Here is a 20,055-nt window from a genome sequence, read left to right on the forward strand (position 1 = left end):
TATGATATAAGAACTGATATACAATCAAGAGCACTTTATATTGTACTCTCTGTTGTACAGGAAGCCAATGTAACTGCTTCAGAATTGGTGTATTATGTGCCATCAGTGAAGCACCCACAATCAATCTTGCAGCATAATTCATTAAAACTTGCAAAGGCCTACTTTTCATTTTCATGTAAATACCAAAAAGTCCAACAGGATAGAGAACCCATGGGTATAAAACAGTACAAAAGGAAGTGGGAACGGACAATGAACACTCTACTGAAGATCACTGATGTAAAACCAACTTGTTTATTTCAGAAAAGAATACAAGCAGAAGCTGTGGACCCAACACAGCACTGTGTTTTGGCGTCTGAGGAACACCTGCATCAGGGGTCAGTAAACATAAAAACATAACACAACATATTAAATCACATCATATAAAAATTAAAAATTTTTCATAAGCTATGCAAATAAATCAATATCAGAGGCCAATCAAATAAATACATAAATACATATAAATACAACGAATAATAATGTATATGCAAATTCATAAAAATGAAACCAAACCTGTGGTGTATATGTTCACAGATGACAGGTCTGGGATAAAACAAAGCTGTGTAGTAAAAATATGGAAATAGGACCATCAAAATACCATATTTCATCAGGAGAAAAACTCTCAAAAAACTACAGCATAATATAATATTTACATAAGACAATAAAAGAGCACAAAATATGTAGCTGGGTAAACAAACTTCAAAAGCTATTTGATTGAAAGAACAAGTTTTGTAACAAGCTAGCAACCATGCAGAATGTTAATGCAGAAAGTCTCAAGTGTATCACTAGTAACTTTATAACAAAATAGCAACTTTATTGAATGTTAATACAGAGAATCTCGAGTGTAACATTTCATGCATTGTAAAACCTGAATTGAAGAAAGAGGAAGGTGAGTATAAAGAGAGATATGAAAAGCCACAGGTAAGGAGGAAAAAAAGAAAAAAAAAGAAAAAAGGGGGCTGAAAGAAAAGAAGGAAAAAAGAGAGAGAAAGAAAAAAGAAAGGGAGGAAGGGGGAAGAAAAACCACACCAAGGGAAAATAAGCCAAAAGAGCCAACATAATAAAAATGATGAAATAAGAAGCAATAAGAAAAAGAAGCGCCTATGAACGGAGCCTGAAAAAAAGGCTCCGATATGGATGGAGGTGATAGAAATGTGAAAAAACCCAAAAACCGACATGGAAAAGACTGAGAAAAACTAAAGAAAAGCAAACTGTCATCAGAAAAAACCACCAAGAAGTGCTGGTAAGAAAAAAGGTAAAAAGGGGGGCTGAATGAGAAGAAACAAAAGAAAATCAGACGATCTGTGAACATATACGCCACAGGTTTGGTTTCATTTTTATGAATTTGCATATACATTATCATATGTTTTGTTTGTCACATATACATATCTTTGACATATTTATCATTCATTGCATTTATATGTATTTATTTATTTATTTGATTGGCCTCTGGTATTGATTTATTTGTATGGCTTATGAAAATTTTTACATTTTTATATGATGTGATTTAATATAAGAACATAAGAAGTTGCTTCCACTGAGGCAGACCAGAGGTCCATCTCGCCCAGCGGTCCGCTCCCGCCGCGGCCCATCAGGCCCACTGCCTGAACAGTGGTCTCTGACTAATTTTATAAATTACCTCTAATTCTATCCCTATAACCTTACCTCTACTCTTATCTGTACCCCTCTATCCCTTTGTCCTCCAGGTACCTGTCCAGACCTTCTTTGAAGCCCTGTAGCGTGCTTCTGCTTATCACATCCTCCGGTAGCGCGTTCCATGTATCCACCACCCTCTGGGTGAAAAAGAATTTCCTGGCGTTTGTTCTAAACCTCTCCCCTTTCAATTTCTCTGAGTGTCCCCTTGTACTTGTGGTTCCCCGTAGTTTGAAAAATCTGTCCCTGTCCACTTTTTCTATGCCCTTCATGATCTTGAAGGTTTCTATCATGTCTCCTCTAAGTCGTCGCTTTTCCAGCGAGAAAAGCCCCAGCTTTTTCAGTCTGTCAGTATATGAGAGGTCCCCCATACCCTTTATTAGCTTAGTTGCTCTTCTCTGGACTCTCTCAAGTACCGCCATGTCCTTCTTGAGGTACGGCGACCAGTACTGGACACAGTACTCCAGGTGTGGGCGCACCATTGCACGATACAGTGGCAGGATAACTTCCTTCGTCCTGGTCGTGATACTTTTCTTAATGATACCCAACATTTTGTTTGCTTTCCTTGAGGCTGTGGCGCACTGCGCCAACGCCTTCAATGTTGTGTCTACCATCACTCCCAGGTCTCTTTCAAGGGTACTCACCCCTAGTGGTGATCCCCCCATCTTGTAAGTGAACATCGGGCTCTTTTTCCCAACATGCATGACCTTGCATTTCCCTATGTTGTGTTATGTTTTTATGTTTAGTGACCCCTGATGCAGGCGTTCCTCAGACGCCAAAACACATTTCTGTGTTGGGTCCACAGCTTCTGCTTGTATCCTTTTCTGAAATAAACAAGTTGGTTTTACATCAGTGATCTTCAGTGGAGTGTTCATTGTCTGTTCCCACTTCCTTTTCTACTACTTTTCATTTTCACCTTCCCTAGATTTTATTCATTGTAAAATTATGATTTTAAGTATATATGTTGTACTTTAAACCCCCTAATTCTATAATCTTAGTATCTGCATGTACGCATCATTTGTGCACTAAGGGCCTGATTCTATAAACCACTAGGCACCCTTTATAGAATCATACACTTGTGGTGCCTAGGAGGCCTTCCTGTGGTAGGTGCTGGTATACAGTGGCTTACCTAGGATATGTGGCACCCGGGGCCCATCATTTTTTGACACCCTCCCATGTAAAAAAATATTTTTTGCAATGACCATGAAACGGAATAAATGGTCAGAATAGAAACAGGCAGTGAAAATTTTCTTATATTCCAAACATAACATAACATAAATTATGTCTGAATTGTCATGACATCAGAAGTACATATGGAGTAGTTGCAGGTGATGCTTGGGACAGTTCTGATTGTGTTAGTTCGGTTTTATGTGTTTTTTGAATAGAAGGGTTTTTATTTCTTTTTTGAAGGTTTTGTAGTTTGTGGTCGAGGTCAATAGGTTGTAGAGTTGGGGGTCGAGTGTTGCAGCTCGAATGGCTAGGAGGTTGTCGAACAGTTTTTTTCTTTTGACGTTTTTGGTTGGAGGGTGTGTGAATGGTGTGTGAGTTCTCCTATGTCTGGTTGAGGTGGATTGAATTATTTAGCTGAAGAAATTAGTTACCACCCCATTCCACACACATTAATTCTCTTCCATTTTTGTTCCCATTATAAAAAACACTGATAAGTTCTCAGAAAAAAAATACATTAAAATAAGAAGTGAAAATAAAGGCCCCTACAGATGAGAACATAATATAAGAATAGCCTAACTGGGTCAGACCAATGGTCCATCATGCCCAGTAGCCCATTCTCGTGGTAGCCAATCCAGGACACTAATACCTGGTCAAAACCCAAAGAGTAGCAACATTCCATGCTACCGATCCAGGGCAAGCAGACACTTCCCCCATGTCTTAATAACAGATTATGGACTTTTTCTCCAGGAATTTGTCCAAATCTTTCTTAAAACCAGCTACATTATCTGCTTTTACCATAACTTCTGGCCACTTCATTTTTAACTTTAGACCTTTCCTTTCAAACAGAGACCTTGCTAGATGTCAAATACAGCACAAGATAACTTCACATGGACTTAGCTGTGCAGGAAATGTGAATCTCCTCATACACCCACCATATAGTGCAAAAATGTGCAAAGGTCTGTTTTTTTTTCTTTCGATCACTACATAGCCTAATGCCACACAAGCAGCGCTGTTACAAACATATTCTGTAGGTCAATGCTAAGGATAACAAAGTTTCCTTCCTTGGACCAGAAGGAGATACTGATAAACCACTGGAAGAGATCCCAAAACAACACCCAAAGACCCACTCAGTGTGTGAACCAGTTGAGTGAATTGGACTAACTGGGGGGTGGAAATGGGCCCAGAGTTTGCTCAGCAGAATTTCCCAGACCACCTCTTCCTCTCAACACATTGACACGCTGCCACCACTACCACTACTAGGAACACCTCACTGGGTAGGCCAGCTATGCTATAAACTTTATAAAACACATTATTATATTTTCTTATAAAGCACATATTTTAACTGAACTCTCCGACATCCTCAGCCTTTCCATTCACAAAAATAGAAGGAAGAAAAGTTCCTATTTCCTGCTGTCTCATGTCCCCGGCCTATACAATATTTTTTTTCTGCAGACCCTTCAAAAGTCTGACCAAATCCTCGTTTCACTTGTATTATAAAGTACTGAGGATGCCATCTCTCAACAATCCCAGGTCCTAAAGTCTAAGACAGTAGCGCAAACTAATGCTGCCAGATTCAGGAAAAAAAATTTCGATTTGATTCAGCCTATTGAATTGGTTTTTCAATTTGATTTTCCTGCCCAGTTGGGTGATTTTTTTCAAAACTCCTGGTGGGTTTTATAGCTTTTCCACCCCCTTTGGCTTCTCCTAACCACACTGGCGCTGTGGTGTAAATAAAATAAAGAAACAAAAAGGACTTTTCCTCTCTCTGTTAAATCCTAGCTCACATTTGCAGTCCAACACCACAGCTTTGGCAGGATACACATTTCAAATCTGACATATTGTAATCACAAAACAGAAAATAAAATTAATTTTTCTACCTTTTGTTGTCTGGTTATATTTCAAATCTTGTTGGTCCAAGGCTCTGGTTTTCTTCTGATAACTTGCTTGCCAGGGTCTCCTTCTTTCTTCTTTCTGCATGCTAACCATCCATCTGCCAACTCTGTCCTCCCTTTCCATTTCCCTTCCCTCCCCAGGAAGTCTGGTATCTTTCCTTTTTTTCATCTCCCTCCACAGATCCACCTTTTCTTAACTACCCTTTCATCCGGCATCTCTCCCTCCTTCCCCACAACCCCAGAGTCTACCATCTCTCCCTTTCTTTTCCCAATTACCCTCCTATCCAGTATCTTTATCCCTCCTCCACACCATCCCTTGTGTCCAATTTCTCTCCCTTTCTGTTCCTTCCCTCCCTCCCTAAATACCATGGTCCATCATCTCTCTCCCTCTCCTCTATTTTCAGACCCATTATTTCTTCCCCCCCAAAGTTTGGCATATGCACGTCTCTTTGAACACCCCATTCCCTCCGTGTACTTCTAAACCAGGGTCCCCCCCAAAGGCCTGTCCCCCCTTAAAGGTCTGCCTGCACCCCCTTGAAGGCCTGCACCCCCTTTGAAGGCCTGTCCCACCCCCTTGAAGGCCTGCACCCCCTTGAAGGCCTGCACCCCCCCCCGAAGGCCACCGCCCCCTTGAAGGCCTGCCCACCCCCTTGAAGGCCTGTCCCCCCCTTGAAGGCCTGCCTGCCCCCCCTTGAAGGCCTGTCCCTCCCTCTTGAAGGCCTGCACCCCTTCAAGGTCTGCACACCCCCCCGAAGGCCTGTCCCCCCCTTGAAGGCCTGCCTCCCCCCTTGAAGGCCTGTCCCCCACCTTGAAGGCCTGCCTGCCTGTCACCCCCCCTCCCCCTTGAAAGCCTGTCTGCCCGCCCGCCCCACCCTGAAGGCCTGATGCCCCGACCCACCCCGAAGGACCGCTCGCCCCCTGACCTCCCCGCACCACCTATGAAGCAGCCGCAGCAGGATCGCGACGTCAGCGATCCCTGCGCTGCTTAGGCGTTGCTTTCTGCGCCGCGGTCCCACCCCTCCTCTGACGTCAGAGGAGGGGCGGGACCGCGGCGTAAGAAGCAGCGCCCAAGTCGCGCTGACGTCGCGATCCTGCTGCGGGCTGCTTCATAGGTGGTGCAGGAAGGTCAGTGGGGTGAGCAGTCCTTCGGGGGTTGGGGGGGACTGAATGGCAAGGCCGGGAGCACCCCCTTAGGGCTGGCACACAGGGCAGACCGCAACCCCCGCCCCCCCCTTGGTATGCCACTGCCGGTATATTAGGCAAGGTTTTACCTGGCCTAATTTGCTGGTGCCTAACTATAACGCCTAAGTCAACCATGCCAATTCTCTGTCCCTGATCATGCATACTTTTCAGGTAGGCATAGTTAGACATCATTGACCACCACGCAGATATGCTCGTACAACCTAAATTGATAATTAAAATAATTCCTTTTACCGTATTTTTCGCTCTATAAGACCCACTTTTGGGGGATTTCTTCCCCATAATAGTAGGTGGAAATAAGGGTGCGTCTTATGGAGCGAATACCCCCATACCTTTTTTTTATAGTCCTGCTGTCCAGCACTGTATGGCAGGAGATTTCAGCGAACTGCAAGTGTCAGGGCAGGCGCGAGCTTATCGTGTTCCTATCTGGTCCTGTTCCACTCCGTGAATGGCTGCAGTCAGTTCTCGCTGTTTGATTGGAGATCTAATGCAAAGAATACTTTTCATAAATCTGGCCACGTCAGGGTAAGATGCAAGTGAAGGACTACAGTCCTGGGAAGCCACAGTGAGGCCCTTATTGAGGCCCAGCTGGAGAAAGGCTAGCACCGCTGAAACCAGAGCAGAAAATGGCTCCACACTGGCTTGGTCGCATCAATAATGGAGAGTCTTCCATGTCTTAGCGTAGACAGACACATTAGATGACTTCTTAGATTTTCAGAAGACTAGAATTGACTACATCAGAATATCCCTTTGCACTCTAATGCTGCGCGTTCAATAGCCATGCCATAAGAGCAAATTGAAAGGGACCCTGAAAAAGAAGGTCTGGAAGAGCCTGCAACCAAAGGCCGCGACCTATGTGAAGATGCATCAGATCTTCATTCCACATTATACAGTGGACTAAAGATGATGTTTGTATTATTTCTTGATGTTTAGTTTATTTCCTAACATTGTGATGTATTTCTTTCATTTATGCTGTTAATTGCTAAATGTTTGTATATCTTCAAAATTTGAAAAATAAAAATATTTTTTAAAAATCTGCATATCACAGTCTATGAGGCCAATCTGGAGTCACCAGAATGACGCTTCTACAATTCAGCAAAGGACCCAACCTATCATGGGCCAGGGAGGAAAAACATACAGTAGAACTCCCTGCAGTCATGACTTTATTAGAGTGCCTAGGCCCTCGCTTCCGGGCTCAGATCTTCAATTAAAGAATTGGGTGGCTTTGAAGTTCTTCACCAGCACCACACAATAGCTTGAAACATTGTCGAGGACAGCACCCACTCGCACCTGATCCAAGGTCTGTCTGCTGATAAAATCTGCTTGAACATTGTTGATTCCCGTCACAGGTGCTGCTGAAAGGGCCTGGAGATGACACTGCACCCAGAGAAACAGCAGACACGCTTCCTGAGCCAGAGAAGCACTCTTGGTTCCTCCCTGGTGATTGACAAATGCCACTGCTGTCACATTGCTGGAGAAGACTTGGACCACTTGGCCCTCCAGATTCATCTGCAATTTCACCAGAGCCAAGCGAATGGCCTACAGTTCCAATCGGTTGATTGACCATTTCTTTTAAGAGGGCATCCAATGCCCCTGAATGGGACGATGGTTGTAATGGGCTTCCCAGTAGTGGAGACTGGCATCTGTTATCACAACTACCCAAGATGCAATCTGCAGCGGCATGCCCCTGGAGAGGGACTGCAGAAGGAGCTACCAATTCATGGTGGCCTGGGCCTCCAGAGTCCAAGGAAGAGCTGTGTGCAACGCTTCTGTCTGCAGAGGCCAAAGAGAGAGCAACGCTTGCTGTAGAGGACGTATATGTGCCCTTGCCCAAGGAACTACATCTATGGAGGCTACCCAGGACCTGGAGACAGTCCCGTGCAAATGGAGCTGCTTTGTCCAGAGCACAAGAAACCTGAGAGCACAGCTTCTGTCTGCGTGCTTCTGGGAAGAAAAACTCAGCCAGCTGCCATGTTAAACAACACCCCTAAATATTCCAAGGACTGCGTCAGAGTAGAATTGCTTTTCCTGTAATTCACCATCCAACCCAGGCCTTCCAGGACCTGGACCACATGATTCAGTGTGCGCTGACCCTCGGAAAATGAGGGGACTTTGATCAACCAATTGTCCAAGTACAGGTGTACCTGCAGCCCCATCTTCCTCAAGTGAGCTGCCACAACCACCATCACCTTGGTGAAGGTAGAAAGTGCCGTTGCCAAGCCAAAAGACAGAGCTGAAAACTGCTAATGATTTTCCAGAACGTGAAACCAGAGGAATTTCCGATGCGCCTGATAAGCCTTTGTAAGATCCAGAGATGCAAGGAACTCTCCCGGGGCCACTGCTGCTATGACAGACCGTACTGTCTCTATATAAAAGCGTGGAACGTTAATCGCTGCATTGACATGCATACGATCGCTGCATTGATTTTCATATGATCCAGGATTGGTCTATAATAGTCTGAGCTTTTCTTTGGCATGATAAAGTATATGGACCCGAGTCTTCAACCTGAATATCTAACAATCTTTGTACAGTGACTTGCACTTTGACCGCCTTGTCCAGGAGCCCTGCAGGAGAGTCCACAAACCAATCTGTCAGAGGCTGGGCAAATTCCAGCTTGTAGCTAGACCGAATAATGTCCAAAACTCACTGATCAGAAGAAATGTGTCCCCAGACCTGCAGGAATGCTGAGACTCTACCCTCGATATGTAGAGAGACCTCCCTCGGCCTGGCATCATTGTGCCTTTTTGGCAGAGGGAGCTGAACGGGAGGCGGAAGGCTGGTTACACCTGGAGTCTGAGAACCTTTGCCTGTAGCCCTGGGAAAATATCTGAGACATGGAGCTTGAAAATGGGTGGAAACACCTGGAACGACAATAATCAGAGCATCCCAAACCTCTGGAGGTTCTGGGTCTGCTGTCAGGCAGTCTTGGGGTGACAGTCCACTACAGAATTCATAAGATTGTCTAAGCCCTTGCCAAATAACAATTGTCCTTTAAAGGGAAGCCTAACAAGAGTAGCCTTAGAGGTGGAATCACCAGCCAACTGTCTAATCCAAAGCATTCTGTGAGCAGAAATCGAATACGTTGACACCTTACCAGGATTCGCATAAAGTCATACAGGACGTCAGCAACATAATCTACTCCAGCCAAAGAAGCTGAGGAGGGGGCTCTAAAGCCTCACTCTCAAGAGTACACAACTTGAACAAACAAGCGCACGTGACAAAGGAAGCCGCCGAGGAAGCTTTAACTCCCAAAGCTGCTGCCACAAAGAGTATCCTGAGAACCACATCCACACAGCGGTCCTGCATTTTCTTGAGCACCACAGTACCTCACTGTCTTGAGCACCACACTACCTTTGGTTGCTTAGTCACCTGAGCAACCAAAGAGTCCACCTTAGGCTGGCCAAAAAGCTGCTAACACTCCTGCTGTATAGGATACAAATGAGACATAGCCCTCGCCACCTTGAGAGTGCCTTCCAGAGAATCCAATTGCTCCGAGATCAGAATGCTCATATCCGGATGCCAGGGAAAATTGGAGGATTGAGTTTCTACTCCACAAAGGAAAGAGGAGAACCCTGCTGAGTGACTGAATTGAACTTCTGCAGAGTCTCTGATATGAGACCAGGTAAAGTAGCAGTTATAAAAATGCAGAAAAGTGGGATCATCTCCAGATTCTAAAGCCAGAGAAGGATCCAAAGATCCGGCATACTGTCCCGAGTCCACCACCACAGGAAAAGCATACCTGGAAAACAAGGGGTCCACAAGCTGATCATCACCATCTCCCAAATCAGGGTCTGCTAATTCAGGAGCAGCAGCTGGAAGAGAACAGTATGTGCCTAAAGAGGCAAAATTGCTGGAATACAAGTCTGAGGCAGAGCAGGACTACACAGGAGAAGCATTGCTATCCTGAAATGAATTCCACAAAGCCTGAAGGGTACATTCATCCTTAGATGACAACATTGCGTTTCTTGGCCTGTGGAGTGTCTACATCCAGTGGCGAATAACGTTCAGCCTTGCCGAGAACTGAAAAAAGAAATGGTCGCCCGTTTAGTCACCTGATTAGAGAGGAGAGAGATTAATCATGGCGCTCTTGCTTCTCCCGGGTGCGCCACGCAGCACAAGATCGTTCTGGAGGCTCTACATTTGAACAATCCTGGCAAGGATTTGAAGCAAAAGAGTCCAAGGACTCCATCCCAACAAGATCTGAGGCAAAAAAATGCAGTTTTGTAAGTGCAGGGAACTTTTGAAGATCGCTAAAAATTCAAGATGGCCATCATTAAGAAATTTGTGCCAAAATTGTGATACTTTCCACCACAAGACGTCAATTGATGACACTCACTGGGAACATGTCCCCTGGTCTGACCACTTCCTAGGGGCTTTCTCTCTCTCCATCTTTATGTCGCACCTTGGGGCTCCACCCCGTACTTCCAACCCCATTACCTTCCGCAAAAATATCACAAGCGACCTGTTCTGGTCTAAATTTCTCAATCTATTCTCCTCTGCCCCAAGCCTGCAGATTCAGGTACTAATTGGCTTAACTGGGTCGATCTCTCCAAATCCACCTATCTTTCCCTCGTCCCCCTTTCCACTAAATCCATCTCCTATCCCCGCAAGGCCCCTTGGTTCCTCCCATATCACAGCGAGCTAAAACAGAAATGTCGAGCTTTGGAGCGCATATGGAAAAAATCAAAATGTCCTATAGACAGACAGTCCTGGAGAGTCAATATCAAGCTGTACAATACAGCACTAAAAAAAGCAAGAAAGAACTTCTATGGTGACAAAATCTCCAGGTCCAACAATCAAAGCAGTACTCTATTCAATATCTGGCGCTCCCTAACCTCCAAAAGAGACCCCACTTTGCTCCCCTCCTCTCCCTCAGCCGATGTTCTATCAAAATTCTTCAACGATAAGGTTTCTTCCTTGAGATGCTCTTTCCCTCCTTCAGTCCCTTACAACTCCCTAGTGCCCACCGATTCCACTCCCACCCTAATGGTCTCCAACTCTATCCCAGCTGACAGATCCTGGACCACCTTTGAGCGCGTATCTGAATCCCTGGTCCTCAATCTCTGCCTCAAACTGAAATCCTGTAATTGCTCCTTGGACCCATTCCCCTCCTACCTATACGAGAACATTCCCGCTCAGGCTATTTCTTCTATCACCATTCTCATAAACTCCGCCCTTCAGTCGGGCCATTTCTCCCCAGAAATGGGTCATATCGCCTTGACCCCACTACTGAAAAAATCTGACCGTGACCCTTCCATACCATCCAGCTATCGCCCAATTGCAAATATCCCTCTTCTAACCAAGATGCTAGAGTCCATCATTTCTTCCCAACTCTCATCATACTTAGAGAGATTCTCTATTCTTTTACCCTATCAATATGGCTTTCATCCTAACTTCAGCACCGAATCCCTACTGTCTTCCCTGATTTCAAGGGTTCAACAACTTCACTCTTGAAACAATTTCGCCGTCCTCCTACAATTTGACCTTTCCGCTGCTTTTGACGTTGTTCACCATGATATTCTTGTTTACCAACTCTCTGAGATAGGTATCAACTCCACAGTCCTAGGTTGGTTCTCTAAATTCCTCCGCTCTCGTTCTTACATTGTTAACATGAATGGCACCTCATCCTCCCACTGGAAACTGAATTGTGGAGTCCCGCAAGGCTCTCCACTATTCCCTATCCTTTTCAACATCTATATGTCCTCCCTAAAACTCCTCCACCTATCCCCCCTTGAAACAATTTACACTTATGCAGACGACATCCTCGGCCTCCTCGAGACCGATTCGAACCTCACCGACCTGTCTAAGAACATATCCGCTTGTATATTGAATCTACAATCCTGGGCCCACACTGTGCAAATGAAATTGAATGAGTCCAAAACAAGACTTCTTTGGCTCGGTCCAAAACTAGATCACCTACCCACCTCCATCCCACTACCCTCTGGCTCCTCTCTGCAGCTTGAGTTCTCGAGCAAGGTCTTGGGCATCATCATTGATTCCACATTGTCCTTCAATGATCACCTCCAATCCTTGGTAAAAAAAAAATGCTTTTTCAGCCTTCACATGCTGAGGAAAGTTAGATCCTGCTTCCATCAAAAACATTTTACCCTCCTTGTCCAATCCATCATCCTCTCCAGATTGGACTATTGCAACTCTATCTACTTAAGCCTAACTAAGAAAAACCTCCACAGAATCCAACAGATTCATAATGCCGCGGCCAAGCTCATCTTCGCTAAAAGTAAATTTGACCATGTCACCCCGCTCCTGGCCAAGCTTCACTGGCTTCTGATAATTGCCAGGGTCCACTATAAATGCGCCTGTTTAACTTTCAAAATCCTATATGGCATCCTCCCTCCCTTTATCCCTCTTTCTTGGAATTCCTCAAACCCTAATACCACCAGATCCTCCCACAAATTGAAACTATCCTTCCCCTCGCTAAAAGGCATTTCCCACATAGGAAAGCTAGGGACCTCCCTCCACTTCAAAATCACTGAGCTTTGGAACAACCTTACCTCCCCTCTTTGGAACTTGAGCTCTCTCCAAGTTTTCCGCAAACATCTGAAAACCTGGTTTTTCTCAAAAAATGTAAGTCTCCCTCCAATTTAGGAATCAAGGAAACTCTTATATCTTGGCATCCCAAGTCCTCTAAATTTTCTTCACACTTCTACCTCTAACCCTCTGTTGTAGTTCCTTCCTATTTCTCCTACTGTAAACCGCGTCGAGCTCTACGAACGTGGAGATGATGCGGTATACAAACCTAAGGATTAGATTAGATTAAGCAAAGTACAAAAATGGTGATTTTAGGATTTTTCAGATGGGTGAACATAGAAGACATGTAGAACCTAAAACAGTGAAAAACTGGCCCATCTAGTGTGCCCATATGCAGTAACTATGATCTATTTCTCTATCTAAGAGATCCCACATGCCTATCCCATGCCTTCTTGAATTCAGACACAGTCTCTGTCTCCACCACTTCTTCTGTGAGACTGTTCCAAAATCTACCGCCCTTTCTGTAAAAAAGTATTTCCTTAAATTACTCCTGAGCCTTTCACCTCTTAACTTCATCCTATGCCCTCTCGTTCCTGAGCTTCCTTTCAAATGAAAGACTCGACTCGTGCATTTATGGCACGTATGTATTTAAACATCTCTATCGTATCTCCCCCTCTCCTGTCTTTCCTCCAAAATATACAGATTGAGATCTTTAAGTCTCTCCCCACATGCCTTCTGACAAAGATCACACACCATTTTTGTAGCCTTCTTCTGGACCAACTCCATCCTTTTTATATCTTTTTGAAGGTGCGGACTCCAGAATTGTACACAATACTCTAAATGAGGTCTCGCTAGAGTCTTATACAGAAGCATCAATACCTCTCTTTTCCTACTAGCCATACCTCTCCCTATGCACCCTAGTATCCTTCTAGCTTTTGCTGTAACCTTTTCAACCTGTATGGCCACCTTAAGATCATCACATACAATCACACCCAAGTCCCACTCCTCTGTCGTACACAAGTTCTTCACCCCCTAAACTACTTTACCGTTCCTTCAGGTTTTTGCAGTCCAAATGCATGACCTTGCATTTCTTAGCATTAAATTTTAGTTGACATATTTCAGACCATTCTTCAAGTTTCGCTAGGTCTTTATTCATGTGATTCACACCATCAAGGATGTCTACTCTATTGCAGATTTTGGTATCATCTGCAAAGAAGAAAATCTTATCTGACAGCCCTTCAGTAATATTGCTTATAAAAATTATACAAAGAACAGGTCCAAAACAGAACCTTGAAGCACACCACTGGTAACATCTGTTTCCCAGAGCAATCTCTATTGACCACTTAACCAGTTCTTGGCTCAGCCGGTCACTTTGGGGCCCATCCCAAGGGCATTCAGTTTATTTATTAGACGTCTGTATGGAACATTGTCAAAAGCTTTGCTAAAAACCTAAATACACCACATCTAGAGCACTCCCTTTACCCAATTCTCTGATCACCCATAAGAACTGCCATCTCTGGATCAGACCTTCAGTCCATCAAGTCTGGCGATCCGCACACGCAGAGGCCCAGCCAGGTGTACACCTGGCGTAATTTTAGTCACCCATATTCCTCTTTGCCTCTCGTAAGGACTTGTGCATCTAGTTTGCTTTTAAATCCTAGAACGGTCGATTCCGCAATAACCTCCTCTGGGAGAGCATTCCAGGTGTCCACCACTCGTTGCTTGAAGCAGAACTTCCTGATATTTGTCCTGGACTTGTCCCCCCTCAGCTTCAGTCTGTGTCCTCTTGTCCGTGTCACATTGGACATTGTAAATCATTTTTCTTCCTGCTCTATTTTGTCAATTCCTTTCAGTATTTTGAAGGTCTCGATCATATCCCCTCGCAGTCTCCTTTTCTCAAGGGAGAACAATCCTAGTCTCTTAAGTCGTTCCTCGTATTCCAGTTTATCTGTTAAGACCTACCTTTAGTGAATCCATGTTGCCTCTAGTCCTGTAATCCACCGGATTTCAGAAACTTCACCATTCTGTTTTAAAACCATTTCCATTAATTTGCTTACCCCTCTGAGTCTCCGCTTTTCCAGGGAGAAGAGCCCCAGCCTTTCTAACCTGTCAGCGTATGTAAGGTTTTCCATACCTTTTATCAGTTTTGTCGCTATTCTCTGAACCCTCTCAAGTATCGCCATGTCCTTCTTGAAGTAAGGTGACCAATACTGGACACAGTACTCCAGATGCGGGCGCACCATCGCACGATACAGCAGCATGATCACTTCCTTCGTCCTGGTTGTAATACCCTTCTTAATAATGCCCAACATTCTATTTGCTTTCTTTGACGCTGCTGCAACATTGTGCCGCTGGTTTCATTGTTGTATCCACCAGCACACTCACGTCCTTTTCAAGGTTGCTTACCCCTAGCACTGTTCCCCCCATTTGGTAGCTGAATATCGGGTTCTTTTTCCCTAAATGCATGATCTTGCATTTCTCTATGTTAAAGTTCATTTGCCATTTATTTGCCCACTCCTCCAGTTTGTTTAGGTCCCTTTGTAGGTCTTCACATTCTTCCACTATTCTGACCCTGTTACAGAGTTTAGTGTCATCCGCAAATTTTATAACTTCACACTTCGTCCCCGTTTCTAGGTCGTTTATAAAAACATTGAACAGCAGCGGTCCGAGTACAGACACCTGCGGAACACCGCTCGTGACCCTCCTCCAGTCCGAGCAGTGGCCCTTCATTCCACCCTTTGCTTTCTGCCCGCCAACCAGATGGATTAAACACTGGTTGGTGGGCAGAAAGCAAAGAGTTGGAGTGAAGGGCCACTACTCGGACTGGAGGAGGGTCACGAGCAGTGTTCTGCAGGGCTGGTGCTCGGACCGCTGCTGTTCAATCTATATATATATAAAATCGGAGGTATGTATGTATGTATGTGTGTGTGTATGTGCCGCGATCACGCAAAAACGGCTTGACTGATTTGAACGAAACTTGGTATGCAGATCCCTCACTACCTGGGGTGATATGTTCTGGGGGTCTCGCGGCCCACCTGCACACATGGGCGGAGCTACAAACAGAAAATCAGATTTCACCCATTCATGTCAATGGAAAAAATGTAAAAAGCTGCCAACGCAAAAACGGCTTGCCCGATTTGAACAAAACTTGGTATGCTGATCCCTCACTACCTGGGGTGATATGTTCTGGGGGTCTAACGGCCCACCTGCACATGTGGGCAGAGCTACAAACAGAAAATCAGATTTCACCCATTCATGTCAATGGAAAAAAATGTAAAAAGCTGCCAACGCAAAAACGGCTTGCCCGATTTGAACGAAACTTGGTATGCAGATCCCTCACTACCTGGGGTGATATGTTCTGGGGGTCTCGCGGCCCACCTGCACACGTGGCGGAGCTACAAACTGAAAATCAGATTTCTACCATTCATGTCAATGGCTAAAATGTAAAAAGCTGCCAACGCAAAAACGGCTTGCCCGTTTTGAACGAAACTTGGTATGCAGATCCCTCACTACCTGGGGTGATATGTTCTGGGGGTCTCGCATCCCACCTGCACACGTGGGCGGAGCTACTAACTGAAAATCAGATTTCACCCATTCATGTCAATGACAAAAATGTAAAAAGCTGCCAACGCAAAAACGGCTTGCCCGATTTGAACGAAACTTGCTACACATCTTCCTTTTCAGTTTAAGAGATTGCAAATTCCAGTGATACTTGCATTCTCTATCACAATCAACAAATCACAGGGACAGACTATTACATACTGTGGAGTGGATTTAAGATCCCCCTGTTTTTCCCATGGTCAACTCTATGTTGCTTGCTCAAGGGTGGGTTCACCCAAGAATTTATATGTTCTTGCTCCTGGAGGTGAAACTAAAAATGTTGTTTATAATCAAGTTTTCTGTTAGTTGTATTGTATTCATTTTGTCAAATATTTCACATTATAATTTGAATATTGTACTTTTTATAAAGCTGTAAAAAAATAATTTCATTCACCACTATAAAGTATCTTTATTTGAATCCATTTACAGTGTTATTGCTATAATTAAATACCCGTGCTACGCCGGGGCATCAGCTAGTGTATTTATAAACGACCTAGAAACGGGGACGAAGTGTGAAGTTTTGCCCACTGCATTTCTACTCCTTCCAGACATTCCCATCCAGACAACAAATCCTTGACGTAATGCCCCATCCGAACAAAGTTAGTTGGTTTGTTTTTTTAAAGTCTAGAATCTTTATTTTTGAATGAGCCCTCTCTATACCTGTCTTAATAAGAACATAAAAATTGCCGCTGCTGGATCAGACCAGTGGTCCATTGTGCCCAGCAGTCCACTCACACGGTAACCCCCAGGTCAAAGACCAGTGCTCTAAATATTAAACAGTACCATGTAGTGACCACTGGATTCAAAATGATCACCCACTGTAACATCAGAAACACTTTCCCCGTTTGTTAGCACTAAGGCCCAGATTCTCAAAACTTTAACGCTGTCGCTAAACTGTTTTTTGGCAGTTCAGCCTGTATGTAGTTTAGCAGCGGATTATCAAAAGGGATTATCTCTATCTTTAGTGAGGTTTCTAGCAGTCTCCAACACCGACATGAAAATGGGCTCTTTAACATTGAAATAACCCTCCAAGCCATTTTCAAAAAGCAGTGTTGGTTTTTGATGACAAAAAGAAGCGACTGGTCCAGGGGTGCCAGTCAGTGTCAGAGACTGCTAGAAAGCTCCTGTGTTGTAAAAGTGGCGTACCAAAGGGGGGGGGGGAGCGGTCCGCCCCAGGTGCAGCCTTAGGGTGGGTGCACAGCTGGACAGGTCTGGAAAATTCCTGGGCTGCGACGTCATCGGCACCACCCCTCCGCAACAGCACTCAGCGGCATTAGCGTCCCCCTGCCCTGCGACAGCACTCAAGTTCGGCCTCCTTCTCCCAGCAACAGCAGAACTTCAGATCAGCAACAGGTGCTCAGTCAAAAGCTTCCCCTAACTCAGCTTCCTGTTTCCGCCCAGGCAGTTCAGTCAGGGGAAGCTTTTGACTGAGCACCTGTTGCTGAGCTTGAGTGCTGTCACGGAGCAGGGGGGCGCCGATGCCGCTGAGTGCCGTCACAGGGGGCGGGGTGCCAATGCCACTCAGTGATGTCGCGGGGGGCCTTGCCGATCTTGTTGCCAAAATTGAAAAGGTGAGAGAGAAAGATAGGCCTGTGGAGGATGGAGAGACTGAGAGATGGGGACAGATGATGGAAGTGGGCGAAAGAGAGAGAAGGGGCAGATGATGGAAGTGGGGGAAAGAGAGAGAAGGGGCAGATGATGGAAGTGAGGAGAAGGGGCAGATAATGGAAGTGGGGATAGAGAAGAGGGCAGATGATGGAAGGAGGGGGGAAAGAGAGAGAAGGGGCAGATGATGGAAGTGGAGAGAGAGAGGAGGGCAGATGATGGAAGTGGAGAGAGAGAAGAGGGCAGATGATGGAAGGAGGGGGGAAAGAGAGAGAAGAGGGCAGATGATGGAAGGAGGGGGGAAGAGAGAGAAGAGGGCAGATGATGGAAGTGGGGGAAAGAGAGAGAAGGGGCAGATGATGGAAGTGGGGAGAAGGGGCAGATGATGGAAGTGGGGAGAAGGGGCAGATGATGGAAGTGGGGAGAGAGAAGAGGGCAGATGATGGAAGGAGGGGGGAAAGAGAGAGAAGGGGCAGATGATGGAAGTGGAGAGAGAAGAGGGCAGATAATGGAAGTGGGGGGAAGAGAGAGAAGGGGAAGATAATGGAAGTGGAGAAAAGGAGGAGAGAGAAGAGGGCAGATGATGGAAGTGGGGTGGGGAAGAGAGAGAAGGGGCAGATGATGGAAGTGGGGAGAGAGAAGAGGGCAGATGATGGAAGTGGGGGAAAGAGAGAGAAGGGGCAGATGATGGAAGTGGAGAGAAGGGAAAGAGAGAAGAGGGCAGATGATGGAAGGAGGGGATAAATAAAAGGAGGGCACATGATGGGGGAAAAGGATCGAGTTAGGGAAATACTGGAGGGATGAGGGAACGAGGTGGGGAGCTGTAGGTAGACAGTAAAAAAGGAAATTGATGAGAGGGTAGAAAGAACGTAATCTAGATGGATGCAGAAAATAAACTGAAAAGGAAAATGAGGGAAGAAAGGGACTGCAGAAGAGAGGTGTGGGGAGGGAAGGAGAGGAGAGAGATGCCAGACCAATGGGGGTGAGAGATGGAAGGGGGAGTCATACAGTTTCTGGAATGGGCATAGAAGGAGAGAAGATGCCATATAGGGGCAGAGAGATGGCAGACAGTGGATGGAAGGAAGAGAGTAACAAGAAGATGAGGAAAGCAGAAACCAGAGAAGACAAAGGTAGAACAAAAATTTTCTATTTATTTATTGCTTTGGGAGACATGTGTCACTGTTTCTGTAGTGTTGCATTGTATGCAGAGTCCAGCTTCTTGCTGGTTCAATTTAACCTTTGTCTATGTATTTCTATTTTATTCCCCCTTTTACAAAACTGTGGAGCGTTTTTTAGCGCCAGCCATGGTGGTAGCAGCTCTGATGCTCAGAATTCTATGAGCGTCAGAGCTGTTACCACTGTGGCTAAAATCCACACTACAGTTTTGTAAAAGAGGGAGGGGTTAGTTTGTGATGACATATTCCATACTAGGCGAAGGTATTTTCTGCTCTGTGTGTTCGAAAGACATGGTTTTCTGTTAGGATTGACGGAATAGGATTGATCTGCTTGTTTAGTTTTACATTGAGCGTATTGATGTTGTACTGCTCACTGCATATGTAAGATGCTGCCTTTTCTTGTGACGTGTGGCTTGTTACTAAAAATCATGTTTTTCGTACAGATGGGGGGGGGGTGCCAAAATATGATGGGCCCCGGGTGTCACATATGCTAGGTACGCCACTGTGTTGTAATGCAGTGGGAGAGATGCCTATTCTCTCCGCTGTATTTACAACACCCCCCACACACACACAGTAGCAGCGGTAAACACACACCGCACACAGTGGGAGAGATGCCCACACTCTCCCGCTGCCCTAAAATCCCTGTGGTAATGCGGCCAGTTCCCCTCCCCCTGTAGTGGGAGAAATGCCCGCTCTCCCCCCGCTGCCCTAAAATCCCTGCCACGACCCGCCCATCACTCTCCCGCTGCCCTAAAATCCCTGCCGCAACCCCTTCTCCCTGCAGCAGGAGAGGTGCTCACTCTCCCCCACTGGCCAGTGACCCCCCTCCCTGTCTCCACCGCCCCTCCCCCCTTACCTCAAATAGATAACCTGGAGGGACGCAGACTCCCTCCTCCCAGCTGCCTGCGTCGTCTAAAATGGGCCTTCCCTTCCTCAGTGCATCTTGGGATACACCGGGGAGGGACCTGAAGCTCTGATAGGCCCAGGTTGTATATGGCCCCTCCTATGGGAGGGGGAGAGTGGGCATCTCTTCCACTGTAGGGGGAGGGGTTTGTGTCACAACAGGGATTTTAGGGCAGTGGGAGAGTGTGGGCATCTCTCCCAGTGTAGGGGCTGGGGTTGTTGATTGACAGCTGGAGAGATTGAACATCTCTCCTGCTGTTGTGTTTGAATTTTTTTTTTCTTTGACAGCGCTTTTTCTGTGCATGTGCCCATCGCTATCACCAGTGATGGGC

The 20,055-nt window shown here is 45.6% G+C and overlaps 1 protein-coding gene across 6 annotated transcripts in view; it reads right to left on the reverse strand.

The window, feature by feature from the left end:
* Nucleotides 1-20,055, reverse strand: part of BRAF (B-Raf proto-oncogene, serine/threonine kinase) — a 1,024,017-nt gene that overhangs the window by 584,646 nt on the left and 419,316 nt on the right. The gene's annotated exons all lie outside the window — the stretch shown is intronic.

This window comes from Geotrypetes seraphini, chromosome 9 (genome assembly GCF_902459505.1).
Source record: "Geotrypetes seraphini chromosome 9, aGeoSer1.1, whole genome shotgun sequence".
NCBI classification, from domain to species: Eukaryota; Metazoa; Chordata; class Amphibia; order Gymnophiona; family Dermophiidae; genus Geotrypetes; species Geotrypetes seraphini.